Here is a 15882-nt window from a genome sequence, read left to right as displayed (position 1 = left end):
CCTCTTCTTTACCTATCATATTCAATCAGTTGTTGGTTCCTATCAATACTACCTTCATGGTATCTTTCAGTTTGATTCCCATCTTTCCATATGGCCACAATATCAGTCCACACTCTACACCTCTCACATGGAATATTGAAAGAGTTTTTTAACTGGTCTCCCAGCCTCCAGTCTCTCCCCTCTCTAATCCATCCTCCACATATCTCCAAAATAACCTTCCTAAAGCATGAGACTGACCCCATAATCTACCTGCTAAAAAGCATTCACTGGTTCCCTAATGGTTCTAGGATAAAATAGCCTGGTACTTAAGGTTCTCTACAATCTGGTTAAAACCTACCTTTCCATCTTTATTTCCCATTTCTATTCTTCAGGTACGCTGTGTTTCAGACAACTTGGCCTGCTAGTTCTCTAAATCTTATATACCATCGTTTTTCTTCCTTCCCAATGGCTGTCTTCCACCAGCTTATCTTCCCTGTCTATCATGACTGCCAAGCATCCTTGTCACCCTGGAAAAATCACTGTGCTCCAGTTTTCTCACCCTGGAAGATAATTCTACCCTTGTGGCCCTTTCCTGATTGGCCCCCTCCTTCTGAAACCTCCATTTTAAGGAAAGTACCAGGCCAGTCATATTCGCCCCTTCATTCCTTTCTGGATTCTACTCTTGATTCTCTGCACTTTATTTTGTCCACCATGAGACACCTCCCCCCCCACCACTCCACTCCCACATACTCCATTCCCTTTTAAACTTCCTTTTATATATCGTCTTCCTCCATTAAAATGTAAGCTTCTTGAAAGGGACCACCTTTCTTTTTGCTTGCATTTGTATTCCCAGCACTTAACATAGTACCTGGTAAATACCTGGCAACTAGCAGTTCCTTAGTGTTGATCTGACTTGAATTCCAAGTCTGGTATATATACCCTTCGGGGTTTTTTTGTTTTGATTTGGTTTGGTTTGGTTTGGGTTTTTTTGGTGAGGCTTTGGGGTTAAGTGACTTGCTCAGGGTCACACAGCTAGTAAGTGTCAAGGGTCTGAGGCTGGATTTGAACTCAGGTCCTCCTGAATCCAGGGCCAGTGCTCTATCCACTGCTCCACCTAGCTGCCCTCTACCTTCATTTCTATCTTCCTACAAGGCTCAGGTCAGGTGTCACCGCCTCTGTATAAATTTCTCTGATTCCCTTGAAGCTGACAATGTTTTCTTCTTCCTCAAATTTTCCTAGAACGTTTTATCTGGATCTTTTATTCACTTGAATCATTCCCTTGCATTATATATAACCACAAATGTGTGGCATCCTTCCTCCTTGAGAACAGAAACTGTCATTTTTGGCTAGCACCTAATGAACATTTGTTGAATAAATGAATAAATTTCATTCCATTCCATTCACAAATATGTATTAAGTCCCCATGCCAAACTGTAGGGAAACAAGCACAGAAATGAAACCATTTCTAAAGCCCCGACCCTGGATTCAGGAGGACCTGAGCTCGAATTCGGCCTCAGACACTTGACACTTACTAGCTGTGTGACCCTGGGCAAGTCACTTAACCCTTACTGCCCTCCCCCCCCCCAAAAAAACAGTTTCTGTCCACTATTCTGTCAAAATAGTAAGTGCTGTTCTTAGAAAGAGAACAGTGAAAAACTTTTTTTTAAAGTATTGTCAGTGGTTTTCTTTCTTTCTTTTTTTTTTTAAATGAGTCCAGTTCTGTGTTAGAATATCAGTTGTGATATTTTAGTAGTTCGAGTGTGATATGGCAGTGACTAGACAAGCTTGAAATTCTTATCTGGCTTCTCAATATAAAACTTGCTGATAAGCATATATCATGTGACTGTCATTCCTGCTTGAAGATGATGCTAGCACTGTGCTACTTCCAGGATAAGCAGCTAGGTGCTGCAGTGTATAGAGTGCCAGGCCTGGAGTTAGGAAGACTCTTCTTCCTGATTTCAAATCTATCCCTCAGACGTGTATTAGCTGTGTTACCCTGGGCAAGTCACTTAACCCTGTTTGCCTCAGTTTCCTCATCTGAAAAATGAGCTGGAGAAGGAAATGGCAAACAACTCCAGTATCTTTGCCAAGAAAAGCCCAAATCAAGTCACAAAAAGTCAGACACAACTGAAAATGACACAGAAGGGATTGGAGACACCTCAGGCAATATGGAAGGTAAGAAATGATCATTATTATTTCAAATGGAACTCCTACATGGGGTTGGCCTATATCCTGGACAGAAAAGGTCTGTTCAATTATTAGAAACCAGGGCATAAGATTAACATGATGTTGGTGGAATTTTGAAAGGGTCCAAAGTGAATAATATGTCTGTACTCTTTAATACGAAAAACATTTGAGTTAGGCAGGTACCCCAAGAAAGCCAATGATTAAAAAAAAGTTTCATAGAAGCATTTTTTATAGTAAACAAAGAACTGAAAGCAAAGTAGATGCCCATTAATCAGAGAATGGCTAAAATGGAGAGAAACATGGAAGATATCAGAGAATTGATGCAAAGGGAAATCAACAAAACCAGGAGCACAATACATATAAAATGGGGGGCAGCTAGGTGGCATAGTGGATAAAACATAGGACCAGGATTCAGGAGGACCTGAATTCAAATCGGGCCTCAGACACTTGACACTTACTAGCTGTGTGACCCTGGGCAAGTCACTTAACCCCCGTTGCTCTGCAAAAAACCAAAGCAAAGCAAAACCAAAAAAACCCCAATACATATAAAATGACATGTAATACTACACACGTGGTTAAGTATAGTACAAGGAAACGATTGGACCAAAGAAGAAACCCAGACAAAAATATTTTAGAATGTATTCATGTAGTTTTTGGGTTTTGGTCCTGAGATTCAAAATCATCACAAGATATTAAGTCAATCTCAAAACCATTAAATGCCTACATTTAATAGGATTGGGGGGAGGGGGTCGGGGAATGAAATAGGCCCTGTCTTTAAGGAGGTTATATTCTTGGAGGTGGTGATGGGGATACAATTTGTACACAGATAAACAGATACAAAGTAAATATAAGGTAATGGGGTGAAGATCACTAACAGCTGGGGGAGGAAGAGAAACATTTGAATAGGCAGTAGTTTCTGTGGCTGAAGGGAGCTGGAGATTCCAAGAAACAGAGGTGAGAAAGGAGATCATCACAGGCAAGGGAAACAACCTGAGCAAAGGTGCAAAAGTCAGGGACAGATGTCATGCTTGAAAAAGAACAAGAAGGTCAGTTTGCTTGACCAGACAGAAAGTGTATTTGGGGAACTGACATGAAAAAAAATCTAGAAAAGTAGAGTGGAGCCAGATTGTGTAATGCTTTAAATGCCAAACAAAGGGATCTATTTTATCTGGGTGGCAACAGGAAAACACTGAAGCTTCCTGAACAGGGGAATGACACAGACATGATCAGAATGCTCTAAGACTATTTTGGCAATGGAGCATGGATTAAAGGAAATGGAGACATTTTACCTGGAGAAGACTTGGGAATGGGGGGGGGGCGGGGAGAAGGGGGGTAGTGATGTGTGCAGCACTGGATAGTTGTTGTGGGTTTTTTTAAGTACCTGAAAGGCTGTGTCATGAGGAGGAGGGATTAGATGTATCCTGTTTGATCAATGGGTCTAAACAGACAAAAAGGTGGGTTTCGATTTGTTGGAAAGGAAAACTAACAGTTACACCTATCCAGGAGTGCAGAAGGGTGATAGTGAGTTGCCCATCAGAGGTCTTCACTTCAATTAAAGGCTGGACAGCCACTTATCAAGTGTGTTGGCTGTGGCCATTCTATTTTGAGTATGAGCTGGACTGGTTGGTCACTGATCCCTCCCAACTCTATAAAGAAGAAAATTTTTTTCTTTTTCTTTTATACCACATAAAGCAACGCTCTCCCTCCACACTCTTCCCCAGGCCTTCCCAAAGAAAATCTTAGCAGAATGAGAACATTTCAGAGTCAGAATGGACTTCAGACAGGATCTAGTTCAACTTATACCTATCCAAGTATTCTCTGTACAACATACCTGAAAAGTGGTCATCCAGATTTTGTTAGAAAAACTCCAATAAGGAGGAATCTCACCATTTCTCTCTCTCTTTTAAAAACACACATCAGACTATTATTAGATTTAGAAATCTAGAGCCTGGATACAGCAAAAAAAAAAAAAAAGCTATTATATTAAAATCCTTTTTTGGGAATGCTTTATGCTTTTCATAGAAAAGAAACTAAAATAACCTGCTATCCAATTATTCACATATACGATCCTGGAGTTTTTACACAAAAAAGTAACATGTCTTCTTGTAGCAAGTAGGCCCTGCCACCTTGACTTTTTGTCCTGCCACTGGACTTCAATGACTTTGGAAGAGTCGGTGGGACTGATTACTTTGTGCAACTCTGCCTTACTTAAATCCAATTTACAAGCAAGTCAAGACATCACCCATGATGTCATTGGTCCTCGTTGAAATGAAGGATAAACAACAACAACAATCGGTCCTGCCACCATTGTGTTGGAGCTCACAAATCTATTGTGACATACAGCTTCCTTATCACTTTTCTGGCTCTTTGTTTCCTAATTTTCTACCATTGATGTAAATACTGGTACTATTGAAGCCATCCATCTTGGGTATGTGGTCTGGCCCTGTCATAAGAGTCAGAGCTCCTGCCCCCAAAGTTCCTTCCCTTCCTGAGATCAAAGTCTGTAGATAGATGATTGTAGTTGCCAAAATCTTTGTAGCTTCCACCACTGCCAAAGATGATTCCATTATGGCCAAATCCATTGTAGTCAGGTCCACTTCTACTATATCTTCCACCACCATCACTGCTGCCCAAACCAGCACAACCATAACCAAAGTTATCATTTCCACCAAAGCCACCTCCATAGCCACCACCAAAGTCCCCAGAACCACTTCAACCTCTGACGAGATGAAACACTGAAGGTTTCTTCCTTAGATAACAAGGCTTTCTTTACCTCACATTTATGGCCATTCACAGTATTCTATTTTTGAAGGACTTATCCACAGTCACGGACATCAAAAGTCACAAAAGCAAAGCTCCTCTCCGGGCCACTGCCTTGGCCAGTCATGATTTAAGTCACTTCCATCTTTTCATACTCTTCAAAGTAGTCCCTTAAGTGGTGGTCCTTAGTGCCTTAATATCACCCGCAAAAATCTTTTTCATTGTTTAAGTGGGCACCTGGTCTTTGAGAATCCTCTCTAGAAACAGCTCTTTTTAGTCCAGCAACTATGCAATCCATTTTGTGAGGTCTTACATTCCTGGATATGTCTCTCTTTTCCTATACGGCACAGGTAGCAAAATCAACACCCCTGGAATGCTAGGTTCTTGGATTGCTCTTATTACCTGCACAGTCTATGAGCATGCTCTGTGCCTCAAAACATCACCTTAGATTCTTATCATCTAGAAACTCAAGCCTCCTATGAAGAGTTTTTACAGTCACTTGGGCTCCTGAGGATTCTGACTTCAAGATGGCAAGAGGGGTGGTCAAGGTAGATACTTGGGTGATCCTTTTTTTGATGCTACCAATGACAAAAAGCAGAACCCTGCTGTCTCTTGATGGAGCCCATTCTACAGTTATCCTTTCCACATCATAGGGGATAGGGGGATAGCACCCCAGCAGTCTGGAAAATATGTATAAAATGTTTTGGCCCTCCCATATCAGAGAAGTCTGGATTTTTTTTCTTTTTCTTTTATGAGGTGTTTACATTGTCTTATTGTAAAATGTGGTTTAAGTATTTGGTCATAGACTCTGTGTCATTGGCTGGCCTTTGTGTATCATCTGCAGCTTCCACAAAACTCCCCCAAAATTCTCATTTAATTTCTTATACCAATGCAAAACCATGATTGGGAAAGTGGTATGTGTTCTTCTTTTGAGCACCTCTGAGGATCAGGAAGCTCTTCATTCTGCCAAGACTATCCCCCTTCTATATAAGAGACCTTCAGTTACTTGGTTGTCATGTTCCCTCAAGTTTCTTCTTCTCCAAGCTAAATATGCTACATTTTTCTTCAGCCATCATAAGTCAAATCAAGTTAACCAGCATTTATTAAGCACCTTCTATATGCTAGGCACTGTGCTAAGTGTTCATAATATTGTCCTCTGAAGTCTAGTACCTCCCCTGTTAATTATTTCCTATTTATCCTGTATATAGCTTTTTAGATATGTATGTCTCTGTCTCTCTCTGTCTCTGTCTCTCTGTCTCTCTCTCTCTCTCTCTCACACACACACACACACACACACACACACACACACACACACACACGATATTCATTTGTGTGTTGTCTCTCCCATTAGATTGTAAGCATCTTGAAGGCAGGAACTGCCTTTTTGCATCTTTTTGTATCCCCAGAGCTTAGCACAGTGCCTGGCACAGTAGACACTTAATGTTTATTGATTAATTAAAATACAAGCAAGGGGGCAGCTAGGTGGCACAGTGGATAAAGCACTGGCCCTGGATTCAGGAGTACCTGAGTTCAAATCTGGCTTCAGACACTTGACACTTACTAGCTGTGTGACCCTGGGCAAGTCACTTAACCCCCCTTGCCCCGCAAAACAAACAAACAAACAAAAAATACAAGCAAAAAAAGAAAGAGTCCCTGCCCTCAGGGAGTTTATATTTGAATGGGGAAAAATAGCATATAAAAGGGAGCTGAGAAGAGGTTGAGGGCATAGTAAAAAGGGAGATCTTTCAGTAGTGCAACCAGAAGAAGAATAAAGACATAATTGGCCTGGACCTCTTCCTTAAAATGAAGATTCTGGAAGGAACTAGCCAATCAGAGGGAAAGGCCACAGGGAAGGAGGGAACTTTTTTTTGTTTTTTGGTGATATAATTGGGGTTAAGTGACTTGCCCAGATCACAAAGCTAGTAAGTGTCAAGTGTCTGAGGCTGGATTTGAACTCAGGTCCTCCTGACTCCAAGGCCAGTGCTCTATCCACTGCACCACCTAGCTGCCCGGAACTTTCAATATAAGAGGTAGTCCAGGGGTGGAGTGAGCATCCAGAGGAAAGCTTTCTATGACATGTGTAAGGGCAAAATGTAATATGGGGAGAGTTAATTGGGTGGCTCACCATAATACTGGGGTTCAGAAAATAATGAGGGACCTATAGGTCCAAAGTTTCCTCCCTTCCAAACTATATTTTCTAGTTATTCCTCCCAGGCCAGTAAGAAAGAAGATTAACAGCCTCTTTTCCACAAACAAATCAGGTTTTATTAATGGGAATAAAATACACAGCAAAGGTGAAATTAATTAAGTCAATGACAAGGGAAGAGGGAAAGAGAAAAATGGATAAGCTCCCTGGCTCTAGCAAAGACTGACACAATCCCCAAACTTGTTTCCAGCTCAGCTAATTCAAAGAGCTGGAATTTTTTTTTTTAACTCACCACCTGGAATCTGTAGTTTCAATAGGAAACAGTTGTGCAGCCCCTCCACAGTCTGCTCTCGGAAGCTCACTGACAGGAAAGACGAGCTCTCCTCAGGGAGTGTTCCCTTTTCTACTTTTACTCTCCCTCCCCCAAAAGGGAGGTCCTTCAAGCTGGATGTCGGAGAGTGGTTCCCCTGATGACATCAGCAGCATACTCACTCAGGGCAGGTCAGGTGCGGCCCATATCCAATCATCCCTAGCAGGTTTCCCAAACAGTACTAGATCATTCAGGTGGGACCTCTGGGCATCTGCCAAATTCTATTATTTTATCACACATGTTAGAGAAAATCCTTATGGAGATGAGTGTTGACTCAGTAGAGTCTGGAGAGGAATGAAAGGCCAAAGGAATAATCTTGAGGCATTCTACTTGCCCTCTTCTGGTTAATCTCTGATCTATACATGTTGTACCCTGAATGGAACGCAGCACTCTAGATATGATCTCTACACTAAATGAGGGGCACGATATAGTGGGACCATCACCTTCCTGGCCCTGGACATTGTGCCTCTCAATATAGATGAAGATGGTGCTTGCTTTCTTGGCTGTTATTTCACACTCCTAACTATAGTCCACCAAAACTGTAGTTAGTCCACATGTATTTTAACCCATGTATCATCCAAATATCAACTTCACACAATTCAACATATCTGAGTTTATTTGTGAACTCCCTTCCACCCTGCTTCAGTACCATCCTGCAACTGAAGTATCTTCCAAGGTTTTGTAAAAGGTAACACAGCCATGTTCCTATGGGAGGACTTTCTGAGCTCCAGAAGGATTAAAAAATTGTAACCTTGGGCCTTCAGAGTCCTCTTTTACTTTAACTGGCTGCTAAGTCCTCAATGTTGGTTTGGAAATACAAATGCTAGCATTTGAACACAAACAGGCACCATTTATTCAGGGAAATGAGGGTTAAGTGACTTGCCCAGGGTCACACAACTAGTAAGTGTCAAGTCTCTGAGACTGGATTTGAACTCAGGTCCTCTTGAATCCAGGGCTGATGCTTTATGTACTGCACCAACTAGTTGCCCCTGAAAACCTTTTTTTTTAATACCACTTTCTTAATACTGAATCTTGATAATGGCCAAATAGAAATGCATAGATCAGGAATGAGAAGTAGGCTGACTGCCCTTCATATATAGTATGAAAATGTCACTACAGAGCCATTATTAGGACATGCACTTGGTCTAAGTATTCTATGCAGAGTAGGCACTTACTTAGTAAATGCTACTGGAATTATTTTTTCTATGGTACTGATAAGTTGTATTGTCATTTAGTCTTTTATCTGATTTTGTCAGCCTTTTTTGATAAGTGGTTCCCACCTTCAATAGAACTAGCTGGGGTTATTATTGATGGACAATAGGTGCCTTGGATTGTACACTACTGAATGAGTAGACATAAAAACAGAGGGTCCTTTAATTTGGAAAGTTTAAACAAAACTCTTCAACCCCATACAGAGAGAAGAAGTGATTTGGTCAAAGTCACACAACTGGGTTAGTGGCAATGCCAGGATGAGAACCTAGGTCACTCTGCTCCTAGACCTGTGCCCTTTCTACTATAATGTTTTGTCCATCATTATGCAAGAAAAGATCCAGAAAGAGAAAGGAGCGGTCAGTTCCTTTGTGAGTTTACAGAGCTCTACAGAAGAACCAAACATTCACTGTTTTACAGTTTCCAAGAGTTAAAATTTATTTCAGTTGCCATGAATGGATCTGTTAACATGATGAAGTGAAAGCCATCTATTTAAATTACTTAGAAATATAAAAAGGAAAAAATAAAGACTCCAAGGGAAAATGAACTAAGGAATATACATTTTGGGTTGGTTTTGAATCTATGGTAGGTCCTGGGACTGTGCTGACAGTTTAGATCCAAGCCTATGGGATCCACTCTACCCTAGCTCTGTCTTGGAAGAGCCAGTCCAATGAGCCAGTTTGGTGAATTCTCCAAGTTTTGTACTATCATAGGAGAAAGGTCTCAAAAAAAAAAAAGTAGAAGGGATACATGTGTGAGTGGGATCCCCCATTCCTAGGACTATTCTGGGATTCCCAGAATTAGCTTTTGGAGGTACAGGTTAGAGAGAGGGCCCCTGATGGCTCAGCTTACATCAGGGAGACACGTGCTTTGAGCATATACAGTAACCCAGGGCCCAGCAATTAGCCCAAACTTATTCAGCACGCAACACACACCCAGGCTATTCAGCAACCACATCCAAAGATCTGCTTATCTGCTTCTCCAATTTACAGGTACCTAGTGTGTGGTAAGAGCCATTGACAAAGTCAGAAGACAATACATAACAACCAGCATCCAGCTGCCTTCCACTCAGTAACTGAGAACAAGACTGGCAATTCAGAAACCCTCATTCTTTCTCTCCTCTCCAATTAGGCCCTATCTTCTTTTTCCTCTAAGAGTGAAAGACACTACTTTATCTTTGTTCCCCCACAAGGGTAGGTTCTCACATCACTAGTATATACATGCGCGCACACACGCACGCGCGCACGCACACAGGAGAACAATTAAAAAGAAAACCTTTTCCTCCTACCCACTTTCTAAACTTTCAGCCCACTCTCCACCACCCACAAGTAAAACGGTAAGGGAAGAGGGGGAAAAAGCGAAAATAAAATTTTAAAGTAAAACAAAATAAGAAGAATGACTAGACTAATTCCTTCGAGAATAGGAAGAAAGGTGAGAGCAGAATCACAGAGCTTTAGAATACAACTCTGAAAGTATAGAATATAACTTGTACCTGACATAGAGTTCCTTCCTCCAACATTCCTGAAAGATGCATGCATCCTTAACCTCTTGTGAGGAAGGAGCTCGTTACCTGCTGAGGCAGTACATCTCATTTTTGGATAGCTCTAACTGGGAGGAAATTTTTCTTCTTGATACCAGGCCTAAATTTGCTTCTTGGAAACCTACAACCATTGCTCTTTGGGATGAAGAACAAAATGTCAAATCCCTCTTCTACATGAGAGTCTTTCAAATACAATTCATTTAAATTCAATCAGTCATCAATAAACATATGTACCCACTTTTGGTACAGAGGTTGGGGACTGGGGGACTAGGAATTTGGTATATGCTAAATCCCACCAGAACAGTTTGCTGGAAACCTTTGGTTTTCCTTAAATGTTCTTCTGTGTTATGAGGCAGAGTTCAACAAGGAAGTTAACTTAAAGGAAAGTCACTGTAGTATACAAGAAGACAACAATACAACTTCTTAAAATAAACTCAATCAGTCAGGTAAACCTAATATTTTCTGAGCATCCATTTGACCACATTGCTAGGTACTGTGGGGAACAGAAAAACATATGACATGACCTCTGCTGTCAAGGACTAAAATCTTATAAGTTCATATACAATGTGATGTTTAAAATCTAGCCTAGAGTTCCAGCTTGGTTGGGTTCTTCCTGAGGTTCTCCTCCACGAGCCTGCTTTAATCAGGAACTCTCCAGCAAGCTGATTGTGGAAGCTTTTTATAGGTCTGGAACAGAGGCGGTCCTTACACACTGCTTCAAGCTGATTGGTTGGCGTCATCCAAATCCATTGTCTTTAAAGGTGTTCTCAAGTTGAGTTCACAGTCTAGTTTCTAAGAACAATACCTTCTTAAGGGATAGCCAGGTGTGATTAAAATCCAATTAACTTGAAGTAGGCTTAATCAGCAGTCAATCACTCTCACTTGATTCAATCAGTATAGATTAATCTCCAGGTGGGTCTTTGAGTATCTGCTAAATCCCATTATTTCATCACAACAACAATATTCTAAAATTGAAATGTGTGTGTGTGCTCAGTCTTTTTGACTCGTTGTGGGCCCATTTGGATTTTCCAGGCAGAAATACTGCAGTGGTTTGCCATTTCCTTCTCCAGGTTATTTTACAGATGAGGAAAAACTGAGGCAGACAGGGTTAAGTGACTTGCCCAGGGTCACACAGCAAGTAAGTATCTGAGGCCAGAATTGAACTCAGGAAGATGAATCTTGCTGATTCCAGGCCAGGCATTCTATCCTCTGTGCCACCTAGCCACTCAAAATTCAAGTAGCCAAAATGTATATGGCAGAGAGTAAGTGCTCTCTCTTTCAGGCAGCCAGCTGACTCAGTGGTTAGAGTGGTAGACCTGAGTTCGAATTCTGTTTCAGACACTTAGCAGCTGTGTGACCACTGGGCAAATTACATAACCTCTCTCAGCCTCATTTTCTTCATCTGTAAATTTGGGATAATAATAGCACTTACTCCACAGGGTGGCTGTGAGATCAAGTAGGATAACATATATAAAAACATTTTGCAAACTTTAAAATGCTATGGAAATGTTAGCTAACTAGCTAGCTCTAAAAGGTCAGGAAATGAGATCAGTGTTGGCTAGAGTTTTCTTGGAGGGAAGGCCTCACAGAAGAAGTACAAGTAGATCTTGGAAGGTTTAAGTAAGTAGGATTTGGATAGGCAGAGTTGAAGGTGGAAGGCATTCTAGGAAGGTGCCAAGAATACATTATGGAGGGGCAGCCCTGGATTCAGGAGGACCTGAATTCAAATCCGGCCTCAGACACTTGACATTATGGAATAAAAGACAAATAGTTTCCACTTATACCAGTTCATGGGAGACTTGAAGATAGCTTTAACAACTATTAGCGCCAAGTAAGTGAATGTCTGGAGCAGCTAGGTGATGCAGTGGATAGGGTGTTAGACCTGAGGTCAGGAAGATTTATCTTTCTGGATTCAAATCTGGTCTTATTAGCTCTGTGACCCATGGCAAGTCACTTGACCCTGTTTGCCTCAGTTTCCTCATCTGTAAAATGAGTTGGAGAAGGAAATGGCAAACCTCTCCTGTGTCTTTGCTTAAGAAAACCCCAAAAATGGAGTCACAAAGAGTCAGACACACAACTAAACAAGGGTGACTCAGGGCAATCTTGCTCTGTTTTATACATCTATCCCTTCCATTAGATGGAATTCTTAAGTCTCTGATAGTTTTGTAGATGGTTTGCAATTTATTTTTATTGATCTTTGCCAGTTCCATCCCCTTTGATTATACTCTCCAGAAAATAAAGTTTCATTTCTCATTGTTTTGAAGGATGCTTTAGGATCAGGGTTTATTTGAGGCAAAAGATCCACTGGGATTTACCCAAGTTTAAAAGACTTTTGTCTGGATGTTGTGAATGATGAGAAGGTCTAACACATTCAAGCATGGAAGACCCAAAATCTAAACGGTCCCATCTGCAAACCCATGATCAATTCCTGCAACTAATAGTTTTTTAAAACTACTTTGAAGAGTATTTTAGAACTTTCTTCAAAGTGTACTACATATTTCAAACTATATTTTGAACTATGAACTAAAGCACCAAACTAGAACATTTTTTGTTATTATTTTAGTGCTTGCACAACTCTTTCCTCTCCTCTACTTTTTTTACCTTGTCTCCAAAGAAAACAGGTTAGTATTTGTCCCCTTTTACTTAAGTACCTAGATTCTGATCATTCTCTGTCAGGGACAACAATTTTAAATGAAAAAAAGTCTATGTGTTGCCCATGCCTTTCTAACTGTGTTTGTTGTATATCTTTTTTCCCTATTGAAATTAAAATTAATTTTGCCTTAAGAAAATTTCTATAATTTCACAATACTTCATAGAGGTGAGTGGATTTGGAATTAAAAGACTCTGGTTCAAATTTCAAGATATTTACTACCTATATGACCACATCCCCTTTCTCTCCTCTGACATTGCTACCACCTCGGGCCTGGACTATCATCAGTCTGATGGTTGGTCCACCTGCAATAAGTCTCTGCCCATTTCAAACCATTCTCCACTCAGCTGTCAAACTGATCTTCCTAAAGCATAGGCCTGATCATGTCACTTATCCACTGCCCCTCCCCTCCAATAAATGGCAGTGGATTCCTATTTCCTCCAAGATCAAATAAAAAAAAAAATCATCAGTTTATACCGGCCCCCCCCATAACTTTCCAGTGTTCTTGGAGCCCTCTTAAGCCCCCTCCCACCTCCACTGAGATCAGTGACACTGGTTTCCTTGCTGTTCCTTGCATAAGACAGTCCATATCTTGACTCCAGGTATTTTCACTTGCTGTCCCCTACACCTGGAATTCTCTCCCTCCTCATATCCACCTTTTGGTGTCCTTCAAGTGCCAGCTAAAAACCCCTCCTTCTACAAAAAGCCTCTCCCAATCTCCCTTCATTCTGGTCCCTTCCCTCTGTTGATTAGCTCCAGTTTATCCTATGTTTATCTTGTTTGTACATAATTGTCTGCATGTTCCTTCCCCAGTTAGGCTGAGCTCCATGAGAGCAGGGACAATCTTCTCCCTTTCTTTGTATTTGCCAGTGCTTACCACAGCTCCTGGCACAAAGCAGGTACTTAATGTTAATTGAATCTCTCTGGGTTTTGGGTTCTCATCTGTTGTTTATCCTTCCCTTTCAAAGATGACCAAAGATGTCTTGACTAGGGTGTGAAGTGGATTTAAGTGAGGCAGAGTTATGCAAAGTTGTCTGAAAAATACAAGGGATGCATTAGATGATTTATCCCAGGATCCCTCTGCACTCTTTTTAATGTAAATTTTTTTAAATTTACAGTTTGGGGTTCTAATTTTTATCCCTCCCTGAGGTGACAAGCAATCAGATACCTCTGCACTCTTGAAAAATTATTGAAAGGGCAGCTGGATGGTGCAGTGGATAGAGGACCGTCCCTGGATTCAGGAGTACCTGAGTTCAAATCCGGCTTCAGACACTTAACACTTACTAGCTGTGTGACCCTGGGCAAGTCACTTAACCCCAGTTGCCCCGCAAAAAAAAAAAAAATTATTGAAGACCTTCCCAAAGGGCTTTTTAATGTAGTTAATATTTACCATATTAAAATTTTAAATGACAGTATTATGAAAATTGTTTTTACCTTGTGGACTCCCTCAATGAGTCTCAGGGACCCTCTAGGGTCCCCAGAATACACTTTGAGAACCACTGATTTAGAAGAGCCCTCTTGCTCTAAAGTCTATGAAAACTGGAGACCTCCTGGATTATCACAAGTTCAGGGCTTGCCATCACTGTTTTAACATGTGTTTAATTGGAAAGTATAACATATTTGTCTTCTCTTCAGAAGCAAGCCAAAAAAAGAGTTAAGGGGGCAGCTAGGTGGTGCAGTGGATAAAGCACCAGCCCGGAATTCAGGAGTACCTGAGTTCAAATCTGGCCTCAGAAACTTACTAGCTTTGTGACCCTGGGCAAGTCACTTAAGCCCCATTGCCCCACAAATTTAAAAAAAAAAAAAAAGAGTTAAGGGACCAGGGTTTGGGGCACCAGTAAGTAAAAGTGCACTATTCTACAGCTTGTGTTTCTATACAACCAAAGGAAAACGTGAATAGGAACATTTACATGCTGAAATCATGCCCAAAGTCACCTTCACCAGGTAATTGAGACAAATGTATTTGGAAGTACTGGATAGGTCTTCAGTTGAATTATTCAGATAATTGCCTTATTTTCCTTTTTAGTGTGCTACTGGAGCTTGCTATTAGTAAGGAATGTTAATGACCCTTTGTAGGATGAAATACAGATTATAATGAATGGGCCAGCTGTGCTTTTCCCATTATGAAAAAGGTGGTTCCACTAGGGCTCTGCCCGAGGCTCACAGGTACTTTATTATGCATGCACATCATCCTCCTCATGTTTCATGCCCTACATCCTCATTGCCCCATCTTTCTGGAACCTGGTTCTATGCTAGTTCTGAGGCTATTGTCTGACCTCTAGTGGTAGTGGAGCTGTTCAGTTCATTGCAGGGAGTGCTGGCTACAATAAAGGAGCTTTCATATTATTTGCAGAATGATAACCTACGTTGCTTAAATGAGTGCCCTGGGCCTCAAAGCAGGTTTACTTAGTCTTAAATTTTATTGCAGCTATTTTCAGCATTTGACCAAACAATAGTTTGATTTATTGTTTGCCTTTCTTATATGGAATAATGCCATTATACCAAAATGTTCATAGTGACATTTATTAGCAGCAACAGCCACAGCAAATAACTCTAAACAAAATAGCTGTCTGTTGATTAGGAAATGGCTAAAAAACTAAGAATGAAAGGGAATATTCTTGTGCTGTAAGAAACAAGGAGTGTGAGAAATTCAAGAATAAACATGAAGATTTGTATAAATTGATGCAAGAAGTAGGCAGAACCAAGTGAAAAAAAAATACAATGATTAAAATAACATAAAAGAACTCTAAAAGGAAGCTGAACTCTGAGTAATTATAATGACCAGTTGTGGCCCCAAAAAACAAATAATGAAATGCACCTCCCTTCTCTCAGCAGAGAAGTAGGAAATACAGCTGTAGAATGTCAGATGCTCACTGTGTTGGTTTTGCTTTGCTGTTTTTCTTTTTTTCAAGGGAGGATTCAATGGGTGTCAGGTTGGAGTTCAGTTTTCCATAAATAACTGATGTTAAAACAAAAGGATATTAATAAAATTTATTTGGAAAAAAGTTTAAATGTTACCAATGAACTATGGCTATGGATCC

At 40.7% G+C, this 15882-nt stretch overlaps 1 protein-coding gene and 1 pseudogene across 1 annotated transcript in view; both read right to left on the bottom strand.

The window, feature by feature from the left end:
* Positions 1-15882, bottom strand: part of NINL (ninein like) — a 186097-nt gene that overhangs the window by 127000 nt on the left and 43215 nt on the right. The gene's annotated exons all lie outside the window — the stretch shown is intronic.
* LOC122739292 lies at positions 4573-10322 on the bottom strand (annotated as a pseudogene).

This window comes from Dromiciops gliroides, chromosome 2 (genome assembly GCF_019393635.1).
Source record: "Dromiciops gliroides isolate mDroGli1 chromosome 2, mDroGli1.pri, whole genome shotgun sequence".
In the NCBI taxonomy this organism is placed as follows: Eukaryota; Metazoa; Chordata; class Mammalia; order Microbiotheria; family Microbiotheriidae; genus Dromiciops; species Dromiciops gliroides.
This window is presented reverse-complemented; position numbering and strand designations above follow the sequence as displayed.